This window comes from Rousettus aegyptiacus, unplaced genomic scaffold (assembly GCF_014176215.1).
Source record: "Rousettus aegyptiacus isolate mRouAeg1 unplaced genomic scaffold, mRouAeg1.p scaffold_m13_p_7, whole genome shotgun sequence".
Lineage (NCBI taxonomy): Eukaryota > Metazoa > Chordata > Mammalia > Chiroptera > Pteropodidae > Rousettus > Rousettus aegyptiacus.
The window spans coordinates 28287632-28314298 of NW_023416310.1; the positions used below are offsets into that span (position 1 = coordinate 28287632).

General features: G+C 37.6%; 1 protein-coding gene across 6 annotated transcripts in view; it reads left to right on the forward strand.

Moving 5' to 3' along the window:
• The first annotated feature begins 18485 nt into the window (after positions 1-18485).
• The window catches only part of SOCS5 (suppressor of cytokine signaling 5), a 49875-nt gene continuing 41693 nt past the window's right edge, over positions 18486-26667 (forward strand). For 2 of the 6 annotated variants that reach the window (XM_036224185.1, XM_016142192.2), the window contains exon 1: positions 18776-18987. The gene's annotated coding sequence lies outside the window, so the exon portion shown is untranslated. The other 4 variants (XM_016142195.2, XM_016142193.2, XM_016142197.2 and 1 more) reach the window with 4 other exon arrangements.

Below are 26667 nucleotides of genomic sequence, written 5' to 3' on the forward strand. Positions count from 1 at the left end.
CCTCAGAAAAACCCATTAAGATTCTGTAAGGGTTCCACAGAATTTGAGATCCCACTAGCTCTTATTTACAAAGCTCTTTGATACCTATTCACAGACTTTTGGTTCAGAATGAAAATGCACAGGATCTATAGCCTCTTCCTAGAATCTTCACCATTTTCCTTTCGCTGTTTAGAAATAGAGATCTATTCATTCAAAGCAAATGTTCGCAGGAAACACATCGCCCTTCAGGTAGTGTCTATCAAATTTTAAAACGAGGAGAGGATTCTGCAAAGATAGGAGAGGTGGCAGTGTAGCTTTGAATCTCCCCAGATCCCTTCACAAAAACAAAGTAACTAGTTAGCAAAGTAACAGAAAAAGCTAGGTGAGAAAGTAGCTCCATGAACGTCAAAATACAAGTGGAAGGGGTTAGACACAAGACCTGCATTACGTCAGCACCTATGCAGGAGGAAGCAAAGGGGACAGTACACCCAAAGATCTGTGAAAAGTAAAGCTCAAAAAAATACCCCATGGGCATTCACTAGAAAGTATAGTGGGCTAATGTGATACCAGTAGCTAATCTGGAAGAATTTTGCTCTCCGTGGTGATGAGTTCATGGAGCCCCCAGTCAGATAAACTAAAGAGGCTGAAGCCATGTAAACCTTATGGATGGTTGAGTCTGATGAACCATGGAGGGCATCTTCCCAGGACAGGGCCCACAATGAGGAGAAGCTCTGGGGAGTAGCATCAAAATTGAGCTGAACTAGGATAACAGAGATAAAGGAACTGAAATTTCAGATAAAAATGGGGAGAATGACAGAGCCAGAAATCCAGCCATCTTGTTTTTGAAGACTTTGCAAAAACAACAAAAGAGGGACTTCTGTGAAGTTAGCTTTTCTAATTCCTGAGCCATACCTTTTAACTAAACCATGTATTCCTCTAAAAGTTCAGAAAAAAATAATTTTACAATTGAATAACAGAAAACATTGAAGGTCAAATCCTGTGCAAACATTATTGGAGAAAAGAGAATAAGGAGCAGAATAACATTCCTACAATGAAATCACTCTAGAGAGGCAAGTCCTCAAACAAGAAAGAAAAATTGTAACTTACTATTTCAAAATGAAGTGAAAGGAATTAGAAAAGTTACACAATGCCTAAAAGGATAACATGAATCAAAATTAGAAAAAATATCAGAAATGAAGCAGATCTGAGAAAAGAATATTTTTATTTATATTTAATAAAAATTTTTATTTCAAAAGTAAAAACAAAATTACAAGAAACAAAAACAAATAAATGCAACAATAATACTTTAAAATAAATATAATGTAAAAAGGAGGAAAAAACCTTAAAAATCTATATGAACTGAAGAAAGAAAAAGGTTGACGAGAAAGTGACCAATCTTTTCATTAGGCAAAAAAAAAAAAGCCAACATCCAATAATGGGAATCCTTAAAGAAGAAACGCAAAGCAAGGAACCAGAAAAAATATTTCTTTTACGATAATTAAGAAACTTTTCTGAAATAAAAAAAATATATAGAACTACATATGGAAAAAGCATACCATGTACCTGAGATTCAAAATAATGATCCAAGACATGGTCTAATAAAATTACTGAATTTTAAAGAAAAATTCCTTCAGGCATATATAGTTTTTAAAAGAGAGTGTGATAAGAAAGAAAATTGGGTTAGCATCAGATATTTCAACACTAACACTTATGTCCGAAGAAAACAGAGTAAAATATTTGAGATTCATAATTAAATGTGAGCTGAGGATTTTATATCCAGAAAAACTGACTTTCTGGTACAAAGGACACAAAGTATTATAAACATGTAAGATCTCAGGGAATATTATTCCCGTGAACCCTTCCTATGTATCTTCTAGAAAACAATCTTCAGAGTGACTAGTGCCATATTAATATGAAGACTAGTGAATGTTAAAATACATAGCTACTTGTAGAGTCAGGGTAAAGTGAGGGATAAAAGGGTGAGTATAGTACACAATGGCTATATATTCTGACAATGTAGATATATTAAAAATTACTTTTAAAAAATAGAGGCAAACACAGAATGCAAATGAAAAAATGTAACTCTGAGCAGTCATATTGGTGGTATTAGTATTGTTCTGAATCTATTGCGTTTGTAAACCTATTGTACTAAATTTTAACTGGAAGTATCAAAATAAGCTCATAAGGTATTTTATTTTTAAATAGATATAGATATAGATATAGATATGAAAAGGCCTAGAAACCATGACCAACGGAAAAGTGATGAATACACTCAGTGCCTAGATTGTGGTTTTGAAACATCATTTCCTGCTAAAAGAAACCATGGCTTGTCAGAGAAATGGCAGATTTCAGGTCTTGGGCATGAGATATACAAGATGAGGTTAGAACATCTTGTCACATCAGATAACAAGGAAGCTACCAAAGACTACTAGGGTCATGTCAAAAGGGTTCAAATGCCAATGAAAGAGGCCAAAGATGGGACAAATTTAGCTGCAATAAGAACAATGATTGCAATGACTTGTAACCCATAAAATATGATGAATACATGAGTTCATGATGACTGAAATAAAAAAATCACCTTTGTAGGATGACAGGAAACATTCATTATTTTGAAAATTGATAAATCAAGGGAAAGAATCAAGCATCAACTTGCTTTTTCTTTTCTGAATCGTACCAGTGATTAAACAAATAATAGATAGGAGGAAGTATCTTTTATAGAACTATTCCATCTAATAAATGAAAAAGAAAAACAAAATTAGAATATTCTGCAGCTCACAATAAATTAATTGGATCTAGGTATTGAGCATCAGTATTTGCTAAAGTCACAAAAAGAGACAGCCAGACATTATGTACCTCCTAATGACGTATCCATCATCTTGCCAAAAGTGAGACTCAAAACCTGAGTCTCACCAAGCCTCCAAATCCAGCTGCCAGTCTGCATGAAATATGAAGGACAGGGGAACATGCTGAATTGCATCAAGAGAATACAACTGGCATCATCCAGACTGCAGGAAACTCTGCAGGTCAAATGCCCTAAGCTCTTCAACTGAGAAATTGTATGGACATAACTAAACTGCAGTGTTCAGGGATGACACTTGGCTGATAAAACCACAAAAAATAGAAGGAAGCGATTTCTATAGAAGTCAGTATGGTGATTACTTTCAGGGGAAGGGAGATAGTTGTGATTGCCACAGAGCACAGGGAGGGCTTCTGACATAGCTGATCAAATTCTTTCTTGATCTGAGTGATGGTTAAAAGGGCGCTTACCTTATAACAAACCATAAAGCTCTGCATTCGTTTATTTTGGTTTTCTGTATTAGTGTTTTATTTCATAATAAAAAGTGGCTTTAAAATTAAAACTGCACATATCCTTTGGCCTAGCAATTCCACTGCTAGTCTGTAAGATAAACTCACTGAAATATGCAAAGATTTATGTATAGGTATGTTCACTGCAGCACTGTTTGTAATTGCTAAAAAGCTGGGGTAATGGTGGAAGCGAATGTCTATTAGGTGGAAACTCAATAAGTAAAAATGAGATAGGTCTATATCTCAGACATATTATTAAGCGGAAAAAAAGTAAGGTGTAGAATAATATTATGATGATCTCATATGTGTATACACGTGCACACATACACTGTATTTGTATTGAAAATATTTCTCAATAAAATATCGCAAATGAGAAAACATGAAGGCCAAAAAGGGCTGGCGCAAGAAAAGTAAACCCTTGGTGAATTCGGTGCTAAGAAAGCAGATTTCCTACGGTGTGCAAGATTTTTTAGGCTTAGTTTTAATAACTAGTAATGAGACACAAACTAATGGTAATCTTACCATTGATGTTTCCTTAAAGTCTTCAGAGTATGGTAATTCAACTTAAACTTGGAGCCTGCATGCTGTTGTGTGAACAGGAAGTTCAACTCAGGTCAGTCTGAAGTATAGTTTGTACACTTACTGAGGGCTCTGGCTGGGACCAGGCATCTTAAGCGTGAGAACATCTGGAGGCCTTTCCTATCATTGCTCCACACAGGCCAGTCCCAATCTGCATGGTCCCTTTGGGTTTGCCTCTCTGCTATTTTCTAGAAAAGAGGGACTCTTTGGCAAAGACACAACCTCCCTGAGGCATACATAGCAGAGGTACTGCCATGAAGCAGGTGACAGCCTTGCTGTTTCTGAGAGAACAGATCTTCACAGCTGTATTTCTGCGGAAATATAACTCTCCTCAAATCATATTCTCCTTGATGGGTTTATTCAGAGCTAAAGCCTGAAAGTCCAGCCACAAGTTTCTCCTGAGCCAAAGACACACAGAACCATTAAGAATGGGAGAGAGAAAGGGGGGAAATACAGAGGGAACAGAAATCAATATTTCTTAAAAGCTTTTTTCACCAAATTCCTTTTATTTTAGAGTAGAGGAAACAGACATGGCCATAATGACCAAAGGCGTGCAACTGGTTACTGACAGAACTGACCTTTTACTATATCACCATGCCTCGTGGCTTTTCTAATTTCCAACCTCTGTTCTATTCTAAATTGCCCTTGTTAACTGACACTCAAGTCTCCACACCTAGAGTTTTAGACTTATTTGGAAACTTCTTTTAAACACGTTGTTTCACTCAGGATAGAATTATTTGTGAAAGCAAGAATAGCTCCACCCTGGGGCATATCAGCAGGATGAGGGATTCAGGGATGAATTATGTTGTGTTCTGTTCTTCCTGGCTCTCCATATTTTCACACAAGAAAAATCAGTTTTCTAAGAGTGCACAAACCCCAGTAGGCCATCCTAAGAGTGTTTGTGGAGAAAAAGTCCCTCTGTGGAGGAAAAGGCAATGTCCCATGGGTCTAGCTATCTTCCACAGACACACTTCGGATGACCTTGGGGAACCTGATTTCTCTGTAGCAATGATATATGTGGACTAGGTAAGTGATTTGGAAGACGCAGGCGAATTAGCTATATGTGTGAGGTTAAGTTATTGATCTTTTTTAGTGACAGCTAGCAAGAGCATGTCCTTCTTCCACTGCCTCCGAGAGTCACCATTCAGGAGTATCTAGGCAGGGAGGGGAAGTGGCAGTGGTATTGCATCCAATTTTGAGAGTAATCATTACTATATCAGAATGTAAATGACATGTTCCAATGGGCAGTGTAGGAGTGTACAGAATTGTCTAGTTATCTTGTATATTATAGGCATGGTCTAAGACTTTCTCATATTCTTTCTTCTAATAAATTGCAAGAAAACAGGATGTACTGTTGTGCTTTATATTTCAGCAAACAATACAGGTATTGGCTAACATGGTTTGACATAATAAGCTGCCCTTTTTTTTTTTTTTTAAGCTGATCTGGCAAAAAGCATTGGGCCATTGAGGGAGTTGCATTGGCCTTTCCAACACTTTTCTGTCCAGTCCATTAATCAGCAGTAGAATAGCTGTAGTTACTGCACTATAGCCTAAGGAGGTCTGCGGTTGAGTGGGCTGACTGGGAACAAAGTGGTATCATTCCAATTCTGATTGATTAATGCTGAAGTCATTGCTGAATAATGATTACTAGTTCATTTCCACAAATAATTTAGTGGGTACATAAGGCCTAAATTAAACAAACTTGGGCCTATGAAAACAGATTTTTCTTGGAGTGGAGGCAGAGGTGTGGAGATGGTAGGAAAGGGGAGAAAAAACTAGATAGATCTGACTGAATAAGCAAAGAGAAAAAACAACCACGGTTCAGGTTCTCAGGATGCCTTGGGCACTTTCCCACCTCATGCTACTGCCTTCTCCTCAGCTCTGTATTTGCCATCTCTCTGCAGTCAGATTACCACAATCACTCCTTTCTATCACCCTTGGCTCCTTCCTTATAGATTCCCCTGAATCCATAGCCACATGGAGTTACTGCCTGCTGAAATGATTTAGCTTCCCCTCCCTCAAGGCTTTTCTACCCAAATTCTCCAACTCTCCGCAATTCCTCCCAATGACTTGTTTTGAGCAAAGTGCATTCCATATCTTTCCTCTTGTCTCTTTCTCTCCATTTCTCTTTTTTATTGCTCCTGTGTCCAAGTATTCACATGCATGGAAAGATAACAGTCATCTACTTAGGTTCGATGACCTTTTCAAAATGTTTAGTGTTTTCCACTAATCCTGGACACAGAGTAGGTAGGATATTAGAGTCGCAAGAATATTTGGGGCAATATCAAATTTAAATATTGCTTTTCCGTTTGCGGTTCGAGACATATTTAAACAACGAACAGGAAATTTTTAAGTTTTAAGTAAGCTTTGGTTGCTGCGGTGTCAGCAACCTCTAATGCTGTTTCTTGATGGCTTTTTTTCTTGATGGCTTTCTACTTAGTAGAAGATGCTTCCTAAAGATGCACTTTTGTGAAGTCAAAAACAGCAAAAACTGAGCCCTATCATGATTAAAATTCTTGCTGGCTGCTCCTTTTGCCGGTATAGTTCTGTGTTTCCACTTGTTGGAAACATATCTGCCTGTCAATGTTTGAGAACTCCAGTACCTTTTTGAAATTACAAACTCACAGTGTTCCTCTTCAAGAATGCTAGCATTCATGATTTTTAAGTCTCAAAGTTTCAAAAATGGAAGCAATTGAATTTCTCTGCATTTTAAAGTAGAAATGACAATATTACATAGCTGGAAATTTCTGTAAAGTATGGATCAGTAATGTTATTTATGCTTTCAAAAATAAGGTCCTTCTAAATTTATGTCTGTGTATCAGTCACAAGTTAATACATTCCTTAACTTTAAACTGCTTTCTTTCTTGTCCCAGAAATTCTGAATGATTGCTGTGATGCGGAAACTTATAGAAGTTTGAGTTGAAATGAAATGTTTCAAAATTCAAGTAGATGTAAATTATAATTTATTACCGTGAAGAAAACACTCTTAGTTGCAAGATCTCTTACAGGAAAGTCTTTAAATTTTCTAGATATGACAAATAAAGATTTATGAGGTATGATTTCACAAGTAGAAAAGTATTTTGGTGAGAACTCCTTTTTTGTAGCTAAAATGAGAAATCACAAGAGTAACTAGATGAACCTCTGTGGAAATCATCTACTAACTTAATTGAACAAAGAAAGTCCATTAAACTTCGGAAAACCAAACATGCATGTTTATTATGTAGTTTCTGGTATTGAATTCTTTTTATTTTCTTATAGAGTTGTTTGTGGGATCTGTAATTTTGAAAACATGCTATTTTGACATGGGTTATCATTAACTTGATCCTAGTAATATGGTAGAAAAGGTGAACTATAGAATCTGGTGTAACTCAGTCAGCTACTCACCACGTTTGTGACTATGGTCATTTCTGTTCTATGCTTTGGACCTACATCTTCTCAACTGTTCAACAAGAACGAGGAATACCTGATCTCCTTACCTCTAAATGTTGTTGTGAGGCTCAAATAAGGTCCTAATTGTTAAATTACTTTGAAACTATAAAGTGCTATACAATCTAAGGCATTCTACTCATTATCATCTCAGAATTCCTCTCAGATTACATTGCCTCGAATGCATTACTTAGGAAAAGTACAAACTTGAATGCCATATGGTGTCCTTGTTGACACTGCAGATGTTGGTTAATTTTAGATACTAAAAGAACAAAAGAACAGAAGCACTACCAAGCAAATTATCCTCTCTTTAGCTTTTTCTTCGAAATCTCCTATTATATGAATACCAGACTAAAAATGACAGGCTAAATATTATAGAAAATTACATCATTTTAAGAATTGAAATTCTGTATATCCAAGCCCTTTTGCAGAACATGAGTTTATTCTCTCCAAAGTACATCACCAATTAATTTAATGCTATAAGATTAATTATGGGTTTTTTTTCAAGGACCAAGTAAAAAGATTTTAATCCCAAACTTTAACTTCAAATAACACAGAGCAGGGGAAACATAAAGGTCTCACAAGATATGCAATCCATTTTGACGGTCATAGTCTTTTTTGAACTAATGGAAAACTGAATTAAGTTCAGCTAGCTCTGGGTTCCAGTTCTGAAGATCTATATTTACGAGCAGAAATTTCTTTGCAGAACAGGTGTGACAGACATGCACATACTAATGACAACTGCTTTCACAAGCCCTATTAGTTTGGGAAGACCCGTCCCACTCATGTGTGCCATCTGTAAGACATCTCTTTGCATCTTGTCAAATCTGACATCCTGCTTAGACATGCATAAACAAGAGGTGTTTTTGTAAAATATATAGATGGCATCTGTCATTCTGTCTGTTGTTTGCATACAACCCACTATCAAAAAATATCCTGGAACATTTCATAAGTGTCTTGAAATTATTTATATAAAATAAATACATATTAAATTATAAGTAATATATAGCATATTTATATATTTATATATTTATATGGTTAGTATTATTTATAAATGTATATAGCTTCACATATAAATGAAGTAATAAAACAAAGGATACTTCACATCAGAACATATCCACTATCTGAAGCAGTTTAAAAATGGTCTAATTGATATTCTGAACCTAGATTTTTTTCCAGTTTTATTGAAATATAAGACAATTAGTTGCTTGTATTTACATTGTATAATTCAATGAGTTTTTTTTTATTATAGTCGGCATACAATAATATGTTAGTTTCAGTTGTACAGTATAGTGATTAGAGATCTTTATAACTCACAAAGTGATCACCCCACTAAATCTAGTACCCCTTTTCCCCCGTATATATTTATTACAACATTGTTAACTATTTTCCTTATGCTATACTTTATATCTCTATGTCTATTTTGTAACTATATATTTATACTTCTTAATATCTTTACACTTTTTCACCATCCCCCCAAACACCATCCCAATTACTAGTCTTCAAAATATTCTCTGTACCTATGAGTTTATTTCTATTGTTGTTGTTTATTTTGTTCATTAGATTCCACATGTATGTGGAATCATATTTGTCTATCTCTATCTGACTTATTTCATTTAGCTCAATATCCTCTATGAGCCTAGATTTTTCTTTTTTTTAATGCCTACAGCACCTGGTATTCCAACTACTAACCAGGTGCAACCCTGCTTAGCTTCTGAGATCAGACAAGATTGGGCATATTCAGGGTGGCATGGCCATAGACTATGAGCTTAGATGTTAAATAACATTTCCAGAGAATAATACTGTCCCCAAATTGCTCACTAAGTTTTACTGCCTTAAGATATTGACAGAATATCACTTTAGTTAGAAGTAATTCTCTTTCACTATAAGATATTAGTTCCTCTAAAAGAGGCAAAATTTTCAAAAGATGTTTCAACCTATATTTTAGAAATCCGGTAGGTCATATATGATATGATAGTGTGTTCTCCTGTGGATTAGAACTATTAAAAGTAAATTCAAAGAGTAGGTTTTATGACACTGCTTATTATGGATGCAGTCTAGGCTGATTATCTTAGTATTAGGTATACTATTAATCACCTCCCTATCCTGTCCTTATGCTACCTCTTTTAGTACCAAAGACCTAATAAGACAGGTGCAACTTGATTCCATGTTACTTAGTTCTCTCAAACTGGAACAAAACTTTAACCCCCCCCCCCAAATATTTTCCCATGTGAAGGATTTTGAATTATTGCAATTGATTACAGGCCTGAACCAGAAATAGATCCAAACAACTTTCATTCACTGCTGAAACTGAACTGGAACTGACCCCCAAGATAAATTGGCTTAATTCCCTGTAAAAGGAATATGAATCAGGTTGCCATCTGTTCCCTTCCTTCTTTTACCTCACCAGTGGGCTGGGTTTAAATATATAACTGAAGGAGTCCTTGGGGGAAGGGGAAGAAAATTCTGGCTTGGTGTTTGGATGGGTATGCTACAATGGTAAATTCACTCCAAGTGCAAGAAGAGAGGAGTCTGGGAATTATCTGGGGAAATCTTGTAATTTATCAAACCATTGGAACATCATGAATTTAATTTGTCTAATTTTGTTTGAAGGTATTATATCAACTAAAACTCCTTTGCTTGCCAGAGATGAAAAATATAAACTAAGCTAGTTTAATCAAAAAGGTAAATTTATTAGCCCATGGACTGAGAGTAAGGGTAGATCACAGTCCCCTGAATAAAATAAGAGTGTGGTTAGTAGAACTGGTGCTTTCTACATGTACTCAGGGACCTGCAGAAAATTTCATCAAGTATTGCTTTTCACTTAAGAAGGAATTCTGGCTATATCCTAAGGATAATGTTTAATTCTTACCAGATTGGGGGGCTTGTGGGGAGGGGAGGTGGGAGGAAGGCAATGCCCAAAAGAGGGACTATAATATCCTTATGTGAACCATTTTAAAAATAGAAGATAGTTTCAACTAGAGCTGAGACTAGCTACTCTTCAGAGAGATTGATTAGACAGTTCTACAATTGGTAGATTTTGTGATTCCCGAGGAAGAGAGCCTGAGAGCTATGAAAAGCTTTCTGGATAGCTATTTACTGCACCTTGTAAACCTCACAGTTTATTTTTAAATGCTTTCTCTCATGCTATAATTTTTTTAAAAACTTCCACACACATGGAACAGAACCAAAGAGAAGTACTATGTGGAAAGATAATTTTATTTTCTAATAATAATAATAGCAATATGGCTGAGTTAGATTCTTAGGATATATGTAAAAATGTCAGCTCTCACTGACATATCACTTATATTATTTCTGCATCTGTATATGTTCTCCCAAAGATCTCCTGTAAATTAACCACCCTAGGAGTCTTCTAACCTGGTCTCATGTATCTGTAATCTAATAAATAAGGAAAAGTCTTGAGGGGAAGAAGCTAGTGTAAAAATAGAATACTTACTTTACATGACCCAATTATAAAGCACATTTATCAAAGTCCACCCATTTACCAAGCCCTTAAACCTATTTTCCAAAAGTAACTATGGGAAAATGAAAAAATTACTAAGGGAAATGAAAAGGGATGCTAATAAAAGGTGGCTCAAGAGTATTTTATTTGGCCCTGGAGATAGGGTAGCACTAGAGCTGTTTGGGGCAATGTACACCTTACGAGTTCTCAACTTCAAACCCATCATCCCCATCTGAGACTTCGTTTTAGAGATGCTTAGATACGTTGAATTAAGAAAACTCAAAAAGTTTTTTTTCAGAGCTTGCAATTCATTAACTGGGACATAATCAAACTGAATTTTATTCTCTCTTTCTTGCTCTTCTTTTTTTAAACATCATGCCAACTATTACGCAGGAGTAGCAGATTAAATATATTTTTTAAATGTCCTTACTGGAAAAAATACAAAGATATAATTTATAGGCCAAAAAATGAAGAACTATTCTTAATGGAATATGAGAGTTAATCCTTGGAAAGCTGAGGTTCTAATTTGGAAACCCAGTCACATCATCTTAGAACATTTCTTTGGAAGATTTTATTTGAGAAACTTCTGGGAATTTATCCTAAGGATATACATGTAGACATATGTGCCAGGTTATTCATTACAGCATTGTTTGTAATAGTAAATACCAGAAACATCCAAAGTGTTCATCAATAGAGGAATGGTTAAATAAACTATGGCATATATTGCAGTGTAATGCTATGCGTCTGTTCAAAAAAAGAAAGGAAGCTCTCTTAATACTGATACGAAAGATCTCCGAGGCACATTGTTAGAGGGAAAAGCAAGATGCATATCAGGGGATATAATATACCATCTCTGTGCAAGAAGGCGGGAAGAGAAGAAATATAAGAATTGCTTGAATTGTACGAAGAAATTCTAGAAGGGTTCATAGAGAATTCAATATAAATAGTTATCTCTACCTGTGAGTACAGGTGGGCATGGAGAACTGGATGGAAGGATCAGGGTGGGCAGAGACTTTTCACTATATAATTTTTTCTTTTGCCTTGATCTTTGAAAGGCACATATTCACATGTGAATGTATCAGCTGGTCAAATATAAATAATTAAATACCGAAAAGAAAAAAAGCTTGAGAGAAGTCATTCAGGAATCGTGTGGTAATTTTATTAAAATTACAGTTGTAATTAAACAAAACATCTGAATCCATCTCAACCGAAGGCACCCTGTTGGTAGGGTGTGAGAAGGGGGCAGCAGCAGCAGAAGCCCAGACCACTCGAACCCCTGTTCCTGTTAGCTAAATATCTTGCCTCTGTCCAGTCTCTTTATCCTCCTCGTTCTTTTTCCATATCCTTCCTTCCACTTCTCTTAAAAAGGATAACAAACCAGAGATCCTGCTGGCAACTATTATACTTTATTCATAAAAAGTTAAATTAAACCTTCCTAGAATGTGGATTATTGCACAAATTCACAAATGCTGAGGAGGTTCTCTAGTTATTTTCCTAAGAGACTGAGATTCTTGGTTCACTCAGCTGCACTGGACTTAGGGGCTCCTTCTTGATGCTCATTGTAACCTATGTATAATTCTGTCATTGCCCTTAAAACACCCTACAGAAATTACCAGTGTAGGAGGCAGTCTTCCCCATTAGACTGTGAGTTTTCTGAGGACAAGGACTGTTGTCCTATTCGTTGAGCTTTGCATAGAGCTTAATGCAGAGCCTTTACAGGCACTGTGTAAACTCAGTAAACTGAAACTTCATCTACCTTATTGCTTAGACCATAGTCCTAACAGTCATCTTAATGTCTTTTCCTAACTCACTGTCATTAAATTTATCAGACCTTCCAGTTCTCTCTGTAAAACACACCCTCAAACCGATTACTCTTTGCCATCTTTAGCACCACCAGCCTAATCTAGACTACCAACATCATCAAGTGTGGACGAAAATAACTAGTTTGCCTTCTGCTCCTCTCTCCCACTGCCCCCAGATTGCATTCTCCATATGCAATTGGGGCAATCTTTTTAACAACATATCATATCACACTCCCGCTTAAAACCCTTAAGTGATTTTTATTACAATTAGAATACAATTGAAACTCTTTACTCTGACCTTCCAAGCCCTACATGATCTGGCTCCTGTCTGTTTCTTTGACTTCACCTCCTACCACTGCCCCTCACTCCCTCTGCATGACATCGGCCTTTTTTTGTCCTTCACATCTACTTTGCCTGATCCTGTCTCAAGGCCTCTGTCTGTGATCTTCCCCCTGTCTGGAAGGCTCTTTCCCTTCTTTCTCTATGGTTGCCTCCTTCTCATCATTGATGCTCAAAAGCCACTCTCAGGAAGGCTATACTGACTACTCTAGTCACATCAGCCCCACACTCAACATTGTCCTATTTGTAGCACCTTTAACTATATAGATTAATATCTTTATTTGTTGGTTTGTGCTTATTGTCCCCACTGTAATGTAAGTTCTATGAAGTCTCTTGTTTGTCTCCATATGACCAGCACCTAGAAATAACAAAGAAATAACAAACGAGAGACCATGCTGGCAACTATTACCTTTCATTCATAAGGAGTTAAGTTAAAGCTTTACCTAGAATGTAGACTATTGCACATATTCACAAATAGTGAGGAGGTTCTCTAGTGTAAGCAATTAATGGCTCTAAAAAGTTTTTGTTGAATAAATGAAAGAATTTAAAATTAATCATGTATAGCATATTTATTTCTTTAGAGACTTTTTAATGTAACTAATTATAAAGGCAACAAATAATTATAAAAAGAAATAAAGATGTCATGTTTAGCTTTTGAAGAAACATTTTAGAAAATAGGCTAAGAGAGTTAATTGCAAGAATATGATTCTACAAAAAATGTCATAAACCAATCTAGGTAACAGACAGACCCAGGCACCATGTTAGGTACAAGGGATATAAAGATGACCAGACATTAGTTTTTCACTCAAGAAGGTCAAATCTATCAAAAGATACAACTTTGTAATCATAGTATCTAATATCTACATAATGCAAATCATGTTCACATTTATAATTACTTCATTTGATCACCACAAGAGTCCTATGAGGTAGGGTATTATTATAATTGTTATTATTATGATTTTATAAATTAAATGACTAAAACTAAGAGAGGTTATGTGACTTGTCTTGGATGGCACAGCAAGTAATGAGTGAGATTTTTAAGTTAGACCCAGATTTCTTTGACTCAGCTTTCCTGTTTTATTCACTACTGTATCTATTCAGTGTGATAAATGTATGTGCAACATACTACAGGAGGTTAAGTGTAACAAAGAGAAAGACTTTTTATCTGGAGAGGTCTGGGAAGGTTTTACTGAAAAAAAGTATATAAATGGGGCTCTGAAAGATAGGCAGGAATTTTCAGGTAGAGAAAGAGACACATTTCAGACAGATATGTGAAGGAGAGAAAGATGAAAATGTATAGCATGCTCCACGTGGCAGGGAGCAAAGGCATCCAGAAGGAGAAGTTGGGGCCATACTGTGAAAGATTTTCAGTGCCATTTTGTATGCAAATGGGCAGTCACTGAGTGCAGAAGATTGAAACAGTGAGGAATTGGAGCATGAAGAAATAAGTTAGGCGGTTTTTGAGATCATGCAAGAGCATTTAAGCGTCTGGGGAAGGATAATGAAAATGGAAAGGACTGATTACAAAATGTTTCTGTGAATTAGAATCACTTTTGTGGAGGTGGAAAAGAGGGAGGAGTAAAGGTTATTTTTAAACATTTCTAGCTTATACAACTTGGTAGATGATTCTCTCAAGCAGATTGAAGAATACAGAAAAATAGTCTGAGGCGGGAATTGGAGAAAGGAGATGAGGGTTTTCTGTTAACTGAGATAAAGCATTTGTTTTATCTTTTATTCATTTTTGGTTTGAGGAGCCCGTTTGTAACATCCAAGTAGATATGTCAAGCAGGTAGCTAAAAAGATGGGCTTAGAGTTTGAAAGCAGGATTGAGGCCGGAGAGCTAGATTTGGGAGCCATCAGAATACAAGTTGTATTAAAATTCTTACTGCAAAAGGGGCACAAGAAAATTTTGGGGGGGATGATGGAAATGTTCTTTTTCATGATTATGATTGTGGTTACAAGGGTATACATTTCTCAAAACAGATCAAACTCTACACTTAGAATTGGTGCATTTTATTGAATCTTAAATCTCTTTTAAAAACTAAGTAAACCACTTCATACAACATAGTAAGTGCTAACTAATTTTTTTTTAATTGTTAATCAAGTGTTTTAGAAAAAAGAGAATGAGATATTGCTCTACATATATCAGTTAAAAACAACTGATCGGCAGCACGGAAAACTGCCATGCTTTCATTTGTTTCAGAAGCCAGTGCTAGATGTGCCAGTTTATGGGCCATTTGGGAGTTCTCTATCCAAAATTGTATTCTCTCCCCAAACCACCCTCCTCCATCCTTAGCCCACACTTGTTACACCTAAGTTGACTTCCACATTTGGAAGAGCTGAGACAATAAAGGTACTTGAAGAATATAATATGACTCACTGCTGAACAAGAAATCTTTCCTTATTGATTGATTTTAGGCTTATGGCCAATTTGGCTTCCTTGTTTGGCACCATTCCCTCAGCATCACTTCTGAATCGTCCTTTCAGTGCTCAGCTTAAAATCTACTTTGTACAAAAACAAAACAAAACAAAAACAAAAACAAAAAAACAACCCAAAAAACATTTTTAATTTGATAAAAGGAGGTGAATTCTGATACCTATATTCATCCACTAGTGTGGACACATCTACCATGAATATACAAATATCAAATTTGTATCATCATGCTGAAATCTCAGCTCTGTCATTTACTGTCTTTGAGACCTTGAAGAAAATGAGGATGATAAAACCTACCTTGCAGGGTGATGTGGATTAAGTCAGATAGCACAAGCAAACATACTGAGTATGGCACTGAATAGGCACTTAATAAAAGGCAAGCCTGACTACATTTTATGAATTATTTAGTCTGTATCATAAGTTTTTTTGAAAGTGAAAGAACTCTTACCTGGGCTCTATACTCCCACCCTAATACATCCTCAGGAGACATTGGGGAATGATGTTTAGAAGACTGGCAGGTCAAGAAGAAAATTGAAGAGAACGTTCTAGGGAGATGGGGAAAAAAGGAACTTGATTTAAAGATAGTGTCAACGGCCTTTCTTTACATTTCCTTTTTCCGTTCATTTAAAATTTTATTTTGCTGAAAAGAGGGGAGAGAAGCACTCATTCCGATGAGTTGAACTGCAAGACTATGTGTCGATACACCTGGTATTGATTCATGCCAGCTGGGAGAGGAGTTTGGCTTCTCAGTGTTTTACTACTGTGGTTTCCTGGGCTGGGCGGCTGGGTGCCTAATAATGATAAAAACCATAATAATACTTCATAATTACGTACTGTCCTTTGCCAGCACTTGGGTTGAAGTGCAATGACTATGACAGAACTGGCAACATCTCCCTCCCTGTTGGGGTGCAATACCCAAGGGCCTGGAAATACAAAGTGAAGTGACAACAGCAAACTTTCCTGCATTGCCTATCCTGGCATTTCACCCAGAGGGCTCTGGGTCTGAAGCTCATCGCCAGAAACAAAGAGTACTTTTAAATTGCCCATGTGTACTTGGCACTGTCAAGTAAATAATGTTTCTGAAGCAACTACTGCCATGCATGGAGTGCAAAATCATGGAATCCCAGGCCCGGAAGGGACCAACACACGTGATCTCATTCATTATTACCGTTTCCTGCCACGAGGCATCAGTCACTATCACTACACTCTAATAGGTGAGTTCACCGACCTTCCATTCTGGTTTGGGCCAGAGATGCTTTTGTGGCAGCTGATTCAAGTGTCAGGGGATTCACCAATTCATTTAACAGTCACAAAGGTGAGTACCTTTCTGAACTAAGGCACTGAGGAGACACAAAGATGTATAAGGCATGATCCTCTCCCTCAAAGTCGCTTATCTTCTAGTTGGGGGATTTGTATTCAGGCAGCTGTAACATAAGGGAAAGTTCTAGCAGATGAAAAAGAATGAAATCAAGATTCCAAGTGAAAGGAGTCTTAATCTCTTTGAGAACAAAAAGAGAGGATGAGAAGGTGTTGGGGGGACTGGGGGAAGAATGAGGTGAAGAGCTGGGCAACAACTTCAGGAGATTCTTTCAGGTTTCCATTTAGTTTGTTTTTGGCCTTCATAGCACTTAGCACCCCCTGAGTTATCTTGTTTATTTCCTAATTTACTCATGGTCTCTTTGTTTTACCCTACTTAGGAACCTTGTCAGTTTTGTTCATCACTATATCTAAGCATCTAAAAGAATGCCTGGCACAGAGTAAAGTGCTTAGTAACTACTGGCCTAATGAATAAATGGCTCAGGTGAGGCAGTGGCTGTAGAAATGAAGAGGAAAGGGCATTTAGTGAATATAGTCAACTTGACAAAGTAAGAAGGGGTAGGGAGGTGTCACAGCAGTGAAAGAGTAGCCTGGAAGATTACTCCCAGGTTCCTGTTTCCTGATTTGGCTAAATGAATGGATGGTGATGTTATCCAAGAAGGTAAGGAACAGAGAAGGCACAGGTTTTGTAGACTTCTGAAAGTATTCGAGCTCCAATTTGGATATGGAAATGTCCAAAAGTACTTAGATATGCAGATCGGGACCTCATTTAAGGTGCACTCATCCATCAAAATAGTTAGATCACTAAGTATACAGCAGAAAACTATGTACTGCTAAGGAGAGGACCAAGGATCAGATCCTGGGGCTCTCTTAAAGAACCAACAGAGAACAGATTTAGGCTAACTGAAGAGAAAGACAACCTAGGGTTTATGGTTTCAGGGAAACTGGGGTAAGGGGTGCACTGGGGAGGTGAAAAAGCTTCAAGAAGGATGTAGTTCAGAGTCTACTGCATCAGATATCAAATAAGAACTAAAGAGACCCTTGAACTTGGTCACAAGTATCACTGGTAACCTTAAGAGGCGCACTTTCAGTGGATTAGTAGGGAGTATAATTTAGCCTGTATTTGAAGCATAAATTGTAATAAGAAAGAGAGCTTAACAGGGTCGCATAAGCAAGTTTTTTGTTAAATTTGGAGGCGCGTTGGAACACAATCATGGTATGCCTAACAGAACTGTCCGTTAAGTTTGTGAAGGACGACAGGTTTCTGGAAGGCCAGATGGTAAGAGTCCTGGCAGCGTCACAATGCCTCAACTGTGCTTCTACCCTTTCAGCCATTTCTAGGCTGAGGGCCCTTCCATATAAAGTGCAGGAAAATGTGGGAGACAAATACTCCTCCATCCGATCTATGAGTCATGTTTGTGACAGCTGGGAGTTGAGATGGCAATACTTGAATTAAACGAAGTGCCCGGTTTCTAGTAGATCTTGGAATGTTTTAAGGAGGAGGCTCCATGCTGGATACAGCTAAGGAGACTCATTCACATTTTCCGACCTGGCACTCACGCCACCCATTCATTATTTTTCCTTTCCTTTTCCCTAACAGTTGAAACGAGAGACAATGCCTTTCTCCTTCTCTCACCTCTGACCTCCCACCACCAAGCCCACTGAAGGCCCTTCTCCGACCACATGACCCTCAGCCCCGTGACTCGCCGCCGCCGACCCCTCCCCTCGAGCGGCAGCCCGCTTTACTCCGCCCCTCATGTCCACGTGACCGCCTCTCTCCCACCTGACTGGCTCCTCCCTTTCCCCTCGGGCCGAACCCGGCCGCGGTCGCAGCTGCCCGATTCCAAAATGGCAGCCGCGCACTGCGCGCATCCGAGCGGCCGGACCTCCTTGACTCCCGGGCCGTCCCCCTCTTGCTCCCTACCTTCTTCCTTCGGCCTTCCCCTACATGCCTTCGGATTGGCTACTAGGAATCCCGCCTCTCCAGAGCTCCGCTTGCTATTGGTCACGGTAGGCTGCCCTTCAGAGAGGCGTGCCCCCATCGCCCCCCGCCCCGGGAGGTATTTTCCATTTGGTGGGGGTTGGGGGGAGGGGGGAGGGGAAAAGGGTGAAGAGGGGGAGGTGGCTGGGGAAGGGGGTGGGGGCCTGGCGGGGCATCTGGCGGAGCTGGGGTCCCCGAGCTGCGTTCGGAGGAAGCGAGAGTGCGCTCGCTCGGGCAGTCGGAGGGGACGGTACGGGACCGGCGGGCTGGCAGACTCGCCCTCTCGGTGACTGCGCCGTCCGGGCCCGTCCTGCCTGGCCGCAGGTGCCCCTGGATGAGGCCGCCTTGCGCGCCCGGACCGGTGAGTGGCCCGCTCCCGGCCCGGCCGTCGCCCGCTCCCCTGCCCCCGCGCCGCCGTTAGCGGCCGCCTCTCTGGTCCCCCGTGCCCGCTCCCGGCGCAGTCCGCCTCCGGCCGGCGCCTCCATACCCGGGCGGAGGCAGCATCGGCCCTCTGGCTGGGAAGAGGACGGTGGGCGGTGGACTGCGAGCCCGGTGCAGACCGCGCCGCGCGTGGTGGTATTAGAGTTGACAGTGGGAGCTTGCGCTTAGTAGGCTCTCGATGCATTTCTGTGGAATGGTTTTTCCTGTGAAGGAACATAGAGTGCCTAAGGGGAAGGGGGTCGCCCCGGTCTGATAGGACGTTCGTGATCCGGATGGTGCTGGATCGGGGGGTTGGAGGGAGGCCACCCGAGACCGTGGGGCAGTTGCGCGCAGCTCAGGAAAGGGGGCACCGGTCAACTTACTTGGGGCTCTATGGCTCCGATTCAGGGGTCCTCAAGGTCGACGACAAGCGGTCCACTGGGAGATAAGAGGGAACTGAGGCTCTTGGATCGGGAAAGTGGCTGGAGCACCTCCGGGGTTTAACCCGAGGTTGAACGGGATGCGCAGGCGGGCGATGGAAGACCGCTCTGCAACTACTTGGGGTTCTAAGATTCTCGGATGGTGGAATTTGGGCATTTAGGTAGCTGAAGCGAAGTGACTTTCTGGACAGAGAGTCGCATTTAAAGAAGGATGCTAAGGAACAGTTTACACATTTTGTCTTGGTTCTGAACTTTGAAGGCTGGGGGATCGGAGTTAGAAGGTGATTTTGACATTTTCTTTTGGCATTCCAACCAAAAGGTGCCTCGCAGCTGAGCATTTTCAATTATCCTTTAAAGTGTATGTATGTGTTTTTCCAGTTTTGCTGGAAATCCTCATAGCTGCACCTTGAAATTCTTGTATCAGCCTCTCCGTCTGCTGAAGATCTTCAGATTTCTCCATCTATAGCGGTGGCTTAGTTCTTCCCAATTTAACGTTTAGGCTGAACTGTACTATTATAGTTTGCTACTGAGTTTTATTCTACAAGATTAATAAGTAATTCACATGCTTTTTTTTTTTACCTTGCTTTTAATTGTTTCTTTACAAGGTCATGCAAAATTGAACCACAAATTCTATAGAAGCTTTAAGGTATCTTAAATGTTGAACTTGGAAGATGTTGGTAAGCTAGCAGCTCTAAAAAGCAATACTAAAATCAGGTTGAGTTTTCTAACAGTTGGGAATATTAATATCAAATGTTTAGTTTAATTTTAATAATCTCGTATTTGCATAACACTCATGGGAACGGATTAGAAACGTAGAAAATGTGTACCAGGATTAGGCAGTGGCAGTCCACAAAATCCACCTCCCTAACAGCCAGTGAAGGTTCATCGCTTCACTGACAATCAGCAGCTAAAAATTGACAGCTAAATCTTTAATATTTTAAATATTTCCTTAATCATATATATGGTATCTTACTAATTCCTCAAAATTTACAAATTAAAAGCTTTTTTAGGGAGTACTTAAATATATTTGAGAAAATTTTATAGATGAAATTTTTGCTCTCTAATATAATTCGTGAGAGACAACATTTCTGCAAAAGTGTTAATATTTTCAGTTGGCACCTTCTTAGTTCTCGAATAATTAATGAATAATTACATTTTTTTCTCCCTATTGTCCTTGAATTTTTCTATTCGCCCTTAGAGAGAATGTACTGGCACACAAAACAAGTCGCCTAAAATATTGAAACCTAACACCTTTTAACATTATAATAGCTTCTAGTTACTCACTTTGGGACTGACTTATCTATAGCATATCAGTGGTTTTAAAGGCTATCCCCTGTCACCTTTGTTTAGGATGGACTATTTTCTCCATTTGTAGACCTAAGGGACAGCAATGCTTACTTAATGCCTGCAAAGTAGTGGTAATACCTAAACAGAATGAGAATGGGAAGCTTGGAAAAAATACCTGTGTGTATGAGTCACAGTTCTAGAGTGGAAGAGTAGACCATGGAGATGATTATTTTGTAGATCTGGAAACCAAGATCCAGAGCAGTGGAAGGGATGAAATTGATAGTGATAGAGCCAGGATTGATGGAAGGTCTCTAGAGGACTCTACTCCAGGGTTTTTCTGTTTTATCACGTTCACAGCATTTATTTCTAATGCATTATAGTGCCAAATATATATGGTTTTTGGATTATTTATAATGTTCCCTTCTAAGGATGTGTAAGTTTGAGTTGACTAATTTTATACATGAAATAATTTAACATTGGATGAGCTTTTACTGAAAAGTTGAAAATGATATGCTGCATTGTTGGTAGAAGTGCTGCTATTTGTCATTGGAAAAAGACATTGTCATATAGATTAAAATATTAGATGAACTTCTTAGTGTAGGCTAGTGTTCTATAATTTTTATGCTAAAATTTAATTGCTTAAAGATTTTCAGAATTCAAAGGGGTCATATTTGCAAGATAAATTATACTTTAAAATATTATTTTCAGTTAGTGTGGTGGTGGTTTTGTTATGTTGAAATACATTCCAATACTTTTAAAAAGAGCAGTAGTATAATTACATGATAATTGTGAAAACATAATTTCTACCATAGTTGTAATAGAGAAAGTCTGGGTTTGTATCTCAGCCAGATAATAACGTTGTGATCTCTGGCAAGTGATTTAACCATTTGTACTTAGGTTTCTTCATTTGTAAAGTGAGAGTAGTACCTCATAGGGTATAGCACATAGTAAGGATACAACAAATATTAGATATTATTTTTTATGATTCTTTAGATATAGATACAGGCACTTTTATGCCCATTTGTCTCCTTGCTATTAACGAAGTCACTGTGAGTCTACAAAAAAAAAAAAATCCTAGGTAAATACATGATCTAATAATATAATAATAGTCTGCCTTAGGGGCAGTAGTACAAATGATGCTCTCATTTTTTTTCCTCCTCTCTTTGTTCATCTTGGTCCATTAATTAGGTGGGCATATCAAATTAAACTGGATGTGTCTTTTTCTGAATGATGTTGGGAGACCCTTGTAGTTTCATTATTCAGAGCCAAAATATTAATAATTAATTTGCTAGTATTCTACTGAAAATACAGTGAATTCTAGAGGCCTACCGAGTAAGCTTAGATGAGGAAACCAGGAATTTTAAGGTCTGTTATTTATTGAGACCCCTTTCTGCCTGTGGAACCATGAGAAGATCTTTAAACCTTGCTTTCTATTAAGTGAATATTTTGATGACTTCATTCATTAAACTGTTAGGTTTTAGTGATAAAATTTGTGCAACAACAATTTTGTAACAGTTTGTTCTTTTTAATTTGCTATAACCCAGGTATAAGTAGTATCGGGAACATGTGGTTTAGCAAATGTTTTTTACGGTGACAATGTAGATTTCTTCTGGATATTCTTTGGTTCTGCTTTATGACGTTCTATTGTTTTTATAGCAGCTCTTCTTCCATTTATTTTGATTCTCAGGCATCTTTGTGGTATTTCCTTCTCACAACATGCTTACCTCCTGTAACAACATGTAATTTCTTACCACTTGTCACACATGATCTTATTTTTTATGCCTCTTTTTAAACATTAATTTCAGTTTTTATTTATTTATTTATTTGTTTATTTATTTATCCTCTTCTCTTTAATTCCCACTCCCCACCCCTTCCACCCCTAACTTGTGGATGTTGCTGTTTCACCTTAAGAACTGGATCTCTGAGGGCGGGGCGTCTCCTCCCACAAGCTCCTGGCATTTGCCCCTGAGGGACCTGGCATACTGGGGTATGGTCCTGGGCTCCATCTCCATCTGGGGTGTGACCCGAGGACCTTTTGCATGTAAAGCAGATGTGCTAACTACTACACTATGGAGCCACCGCTAATAGCAATTATTTTAAAATGTATATCACATAATATTTTTTAATTGCTCTTATTTTTAGAGTTTCATTAAAATGAATTTATTTTACTGGTTAGAGATTAAAATCAGAAACAAGTTATAGCTCAAGAGCATCTTCATTAATGGCAGTAGTAGATTCCTGCTCTATTGTTTTAGGTCTCAGGCAGATACTTTTTTGATGGTACTTCGGATGATAAATATATGGGTCATTCCTTTAGTCTGAAGTAATGCTAACTGGGCTAAGCGAATTATATGGAGCCATCAAAAGTTTTCAGGGTCATATTATTTTTTTTAACTGATAAAAAATTTTAATGTTTGAGAGTGACCGATTCCTAATCTTCTTTTGATTATTATAATAAAGATTATGGAATTATTACAATTTATTGTACATTTTTGGATTCAACATACTTTTAGGAATTTTATAGAACTTTGTCATACAGATCTTTTCTTTAGGTCTATTACATAATCTAATTATGTGATATTTAGTTAAATATAGTTTCAAAAGACATCAGAAATACTGTGTTATAAAATTCAACCATTGCTCAATTTTTCTTTAAGTTGGAATATTCTTTATTCAAAAAATAATTATGGCATTGTGAATTGCCATTTAAAATTCATAGAGATATGGACTGAGGATATAGACCATGCAAACTACTTAGCTTCAATGTAGATATTAGAGAATAATAGAGGGAAAATACGAATCATTTGCTTTACCTAGCTTAATAAATTTTTCATCCAGGTTAGCCAACTATCTTACTTTTAAGGAGAGGAAGGGCTTTTGAATCTGGTTAGAGCGGAAGTAATCTTGAAGGGTAATTGGTTAGACTGTTGATTCATGTAATGTTAGGTAAATTTATATCTGAGAGGTTTAACTAAAAATTAGTTGCCTGGCTTTATTCTATATGTAGGTGAAAAATTCTAAGGAATGACTTAAGAGAGACCATAATGACACTATTGCCAAATACAATGTAGTGGAAATGTATTTCCACAGGTTCTCTAACACCTCATAAGCATTTTACTTAAATGCCGTTTAACACCAAAATTAAATATACCTTTACTTTGATGAGATATACAGAAAAATTTTATCAAAGCTAATAAGAGGAAGCAGTGATGATAATTTTGAAAAAAAATATTTTTGAAACAGGCTTATCTCCTCTGCAGTTATCTTCAAATTATAGCTTCCTTATTTTATTTGAAGACTACTATAACAGGAATAATATCCAGTCTTTTTATTCTGAGCAAGATTCTTCAGTTAGAGGTGGTCATCAAGTATATGTTATGCTGTATTTTAAGTAATTGAAAAGGATAAACACTTGCTTAAGTGATACGTGTATTTAAAATGGAACATGAAAGATAGAATAATGGAATGGAGCCTGCATATATGGTGGGTAGCCAGAGGAAGAGAGAATTAAGAATAGAGAAAAATGTTGAGAAAAACCAGGATTCTGTGGGAGTTTTTTCCCTGCGTAGATCCTGAATTCTATAGATGAGCATGTTTTTGTATTAGGAAAACTGCTAAAATATATTCTAAAGCTAAATGGTAAACTTACTAAACATTAAATATAATGCATTGGGAGAAGTCCAAGTATCTTAAGGGTTAAAATATGCATGTAGCCAAAGGGGAGCTGATTTATCTAATTATTTAGTTTTTTGCTTTTCTTATTAACATGGAACAATAGTCTAACCTCATTATATTTCAGGTGATTGGTGTTGGGACCAGTTTTTATTTAACATTTTTTATAACTGATTTAAAAAACAGACTGGCAGTAAAAGTTGCCAGGTTTGCAGCTGACTGTGTGCTGTTCCAGGTAGTTAAAAGCCAAGCCAGAAAGGAGAAGCTACAGGAACATTCTTTGATGAGTTTTCATGTGGCAGAGAACAAGATAATGCATTTAGGAGATATTCCAAATTATATGTTTAGGACCTGAGTTATGACTCAGGAGGGGAATCCAGAAGTCATGAAGATAACTTCCTTGAAGGTATTTGTTGTAGTTGCTGCTGGGTTACAAAGTCCAAGAACCAGGTTAGGCATGGTTCTGAAAACAAAAATGATGATGTACATAAAAATAATTATAAAAGGGGTTACCATTTTTGACTATTATGTTCCAAGCTAAGTGATTTGCAGTCATTCTTTTATTTAATTCTCTTAATTCTGAAAGGTAGGTGGCATTATCCAATTTTAGCAAAGAGGAAATTCGACTCAGGGAGGTGAAATGACTTTCCCAAGGCAGACGAATATGTGGTAGAATTGGGACTAAGGCTCTAGTCTTTTAACTGTTTATCCTAAATGTTTCCCAGGATATTAAGAGGCAACTTTTAAGACTTGTAATAGTTTAATTTAGGGTTTATGAAGTGTTATTTTATTCCCTTGCTGTAGCCGCTTTGAATGTCATTACCACAAGAGATAGTATCTAGATATTTTCAAGGGATTTAGACATTCCTTAAATTCTTGATTTAAAAAAAGTCCTGATTTTTAGGGAACTAGGGATATTTTGGTGTACAGTTTTACTCTTGAGATTGCTAAATCAACACTGCCTGCCCATTAAACGTTTCTCCTGTTGATTTTATAAAATGCTGGATCATTAATGGTCATTAATAAAGGCAACAGTTAAAAAATATATATTGTTTGGTAGAAAAGACACCAGAATAGGAGTCCAGAGATCTGGATTCTTTTAGTGATGTTAAATAGTGATGTGAAAACATTCTGATAGCAATGAAACGTGCATACTGTTCCTGCTCTGAGGAGGAGAAGCCATGAACTGTGCCTTAAGATGAGCAGGTTCGTTAAGAGGGGTTACGGAGTTCTAGGCAGAGGGAATATAGCAATATATTGGATGAATCACTGAACTTTTTGAACTACATATAAGGGCAGTATCTGCTGTTTGTAATGTTACACATACACATTTTATATTTCTTGATTTTGGAATCCCAAAAAATGCAGTTGTTAGAACCAAGTAAGCCTGTGTTAAAGTGCCTGGTAAATTTTTATTTATTTATTTTTATTTATTTTTTTAGGCAAGGCAACCCTTGTTTGACCTCACAGATTGCAAGGACCTTGTCAGCTTACAATCCCTTATTTTTTATTTTTTACACCTACGGCACCTGGTCTTCCTAAGTGGTCTCCCATCCAAATACAAACCATGTCCAACCTTGCTTAGCTTTGGAGATCAGACGGGATTGGGCTTGTTCAGGGTGGCATGGCTATAGACAGTGCTCTGTAAATTTTTAAGAGTTCTAGCAATAAGAGTGATAGAGAAATACTGATGTTCTTATGAAGGGTGGACAAAGAGGATACTGTGAAAACATAGCAGGATGAGAAAAATGTAAGAGGAGAAACAGCAGAAGTGGGGAAAGGGACATGTTAAAGATGAAAGGAAATGGATGTGAAGAAAATTGAATTATAGGTCTCTTTTTGCCTGTCAATCAAAAGGAGAATAATAAGTCTGTAACTGAAAACTTAGTATTAATTTACTATAAGGAAGAAACTCAGCAGGTAGTTGAAATATTTTACTCACTTTTCCATTTAGTCTGGACTGACCATGTTAATAAATAAGCTAAGAGAGAGTGGCTGTATTGTGTGATCATTTCTTCACTCATTACTGCTGTACAGGTTTAGCTAACAGCTTTAAATAGTGTAAGGGTGCTCATAAAAAGAAAATAAGCTGGACTGAGTTACTATTTATTCTAGATTATTAAAAATGAAAAGGCATAGTGTGTTTAAGGAGAAAAGCGAAGTTTGGTCTGTTGAGTACAAATGAAAATTAGGGAATCAGACTAGGTAAAATGGGAACAAAT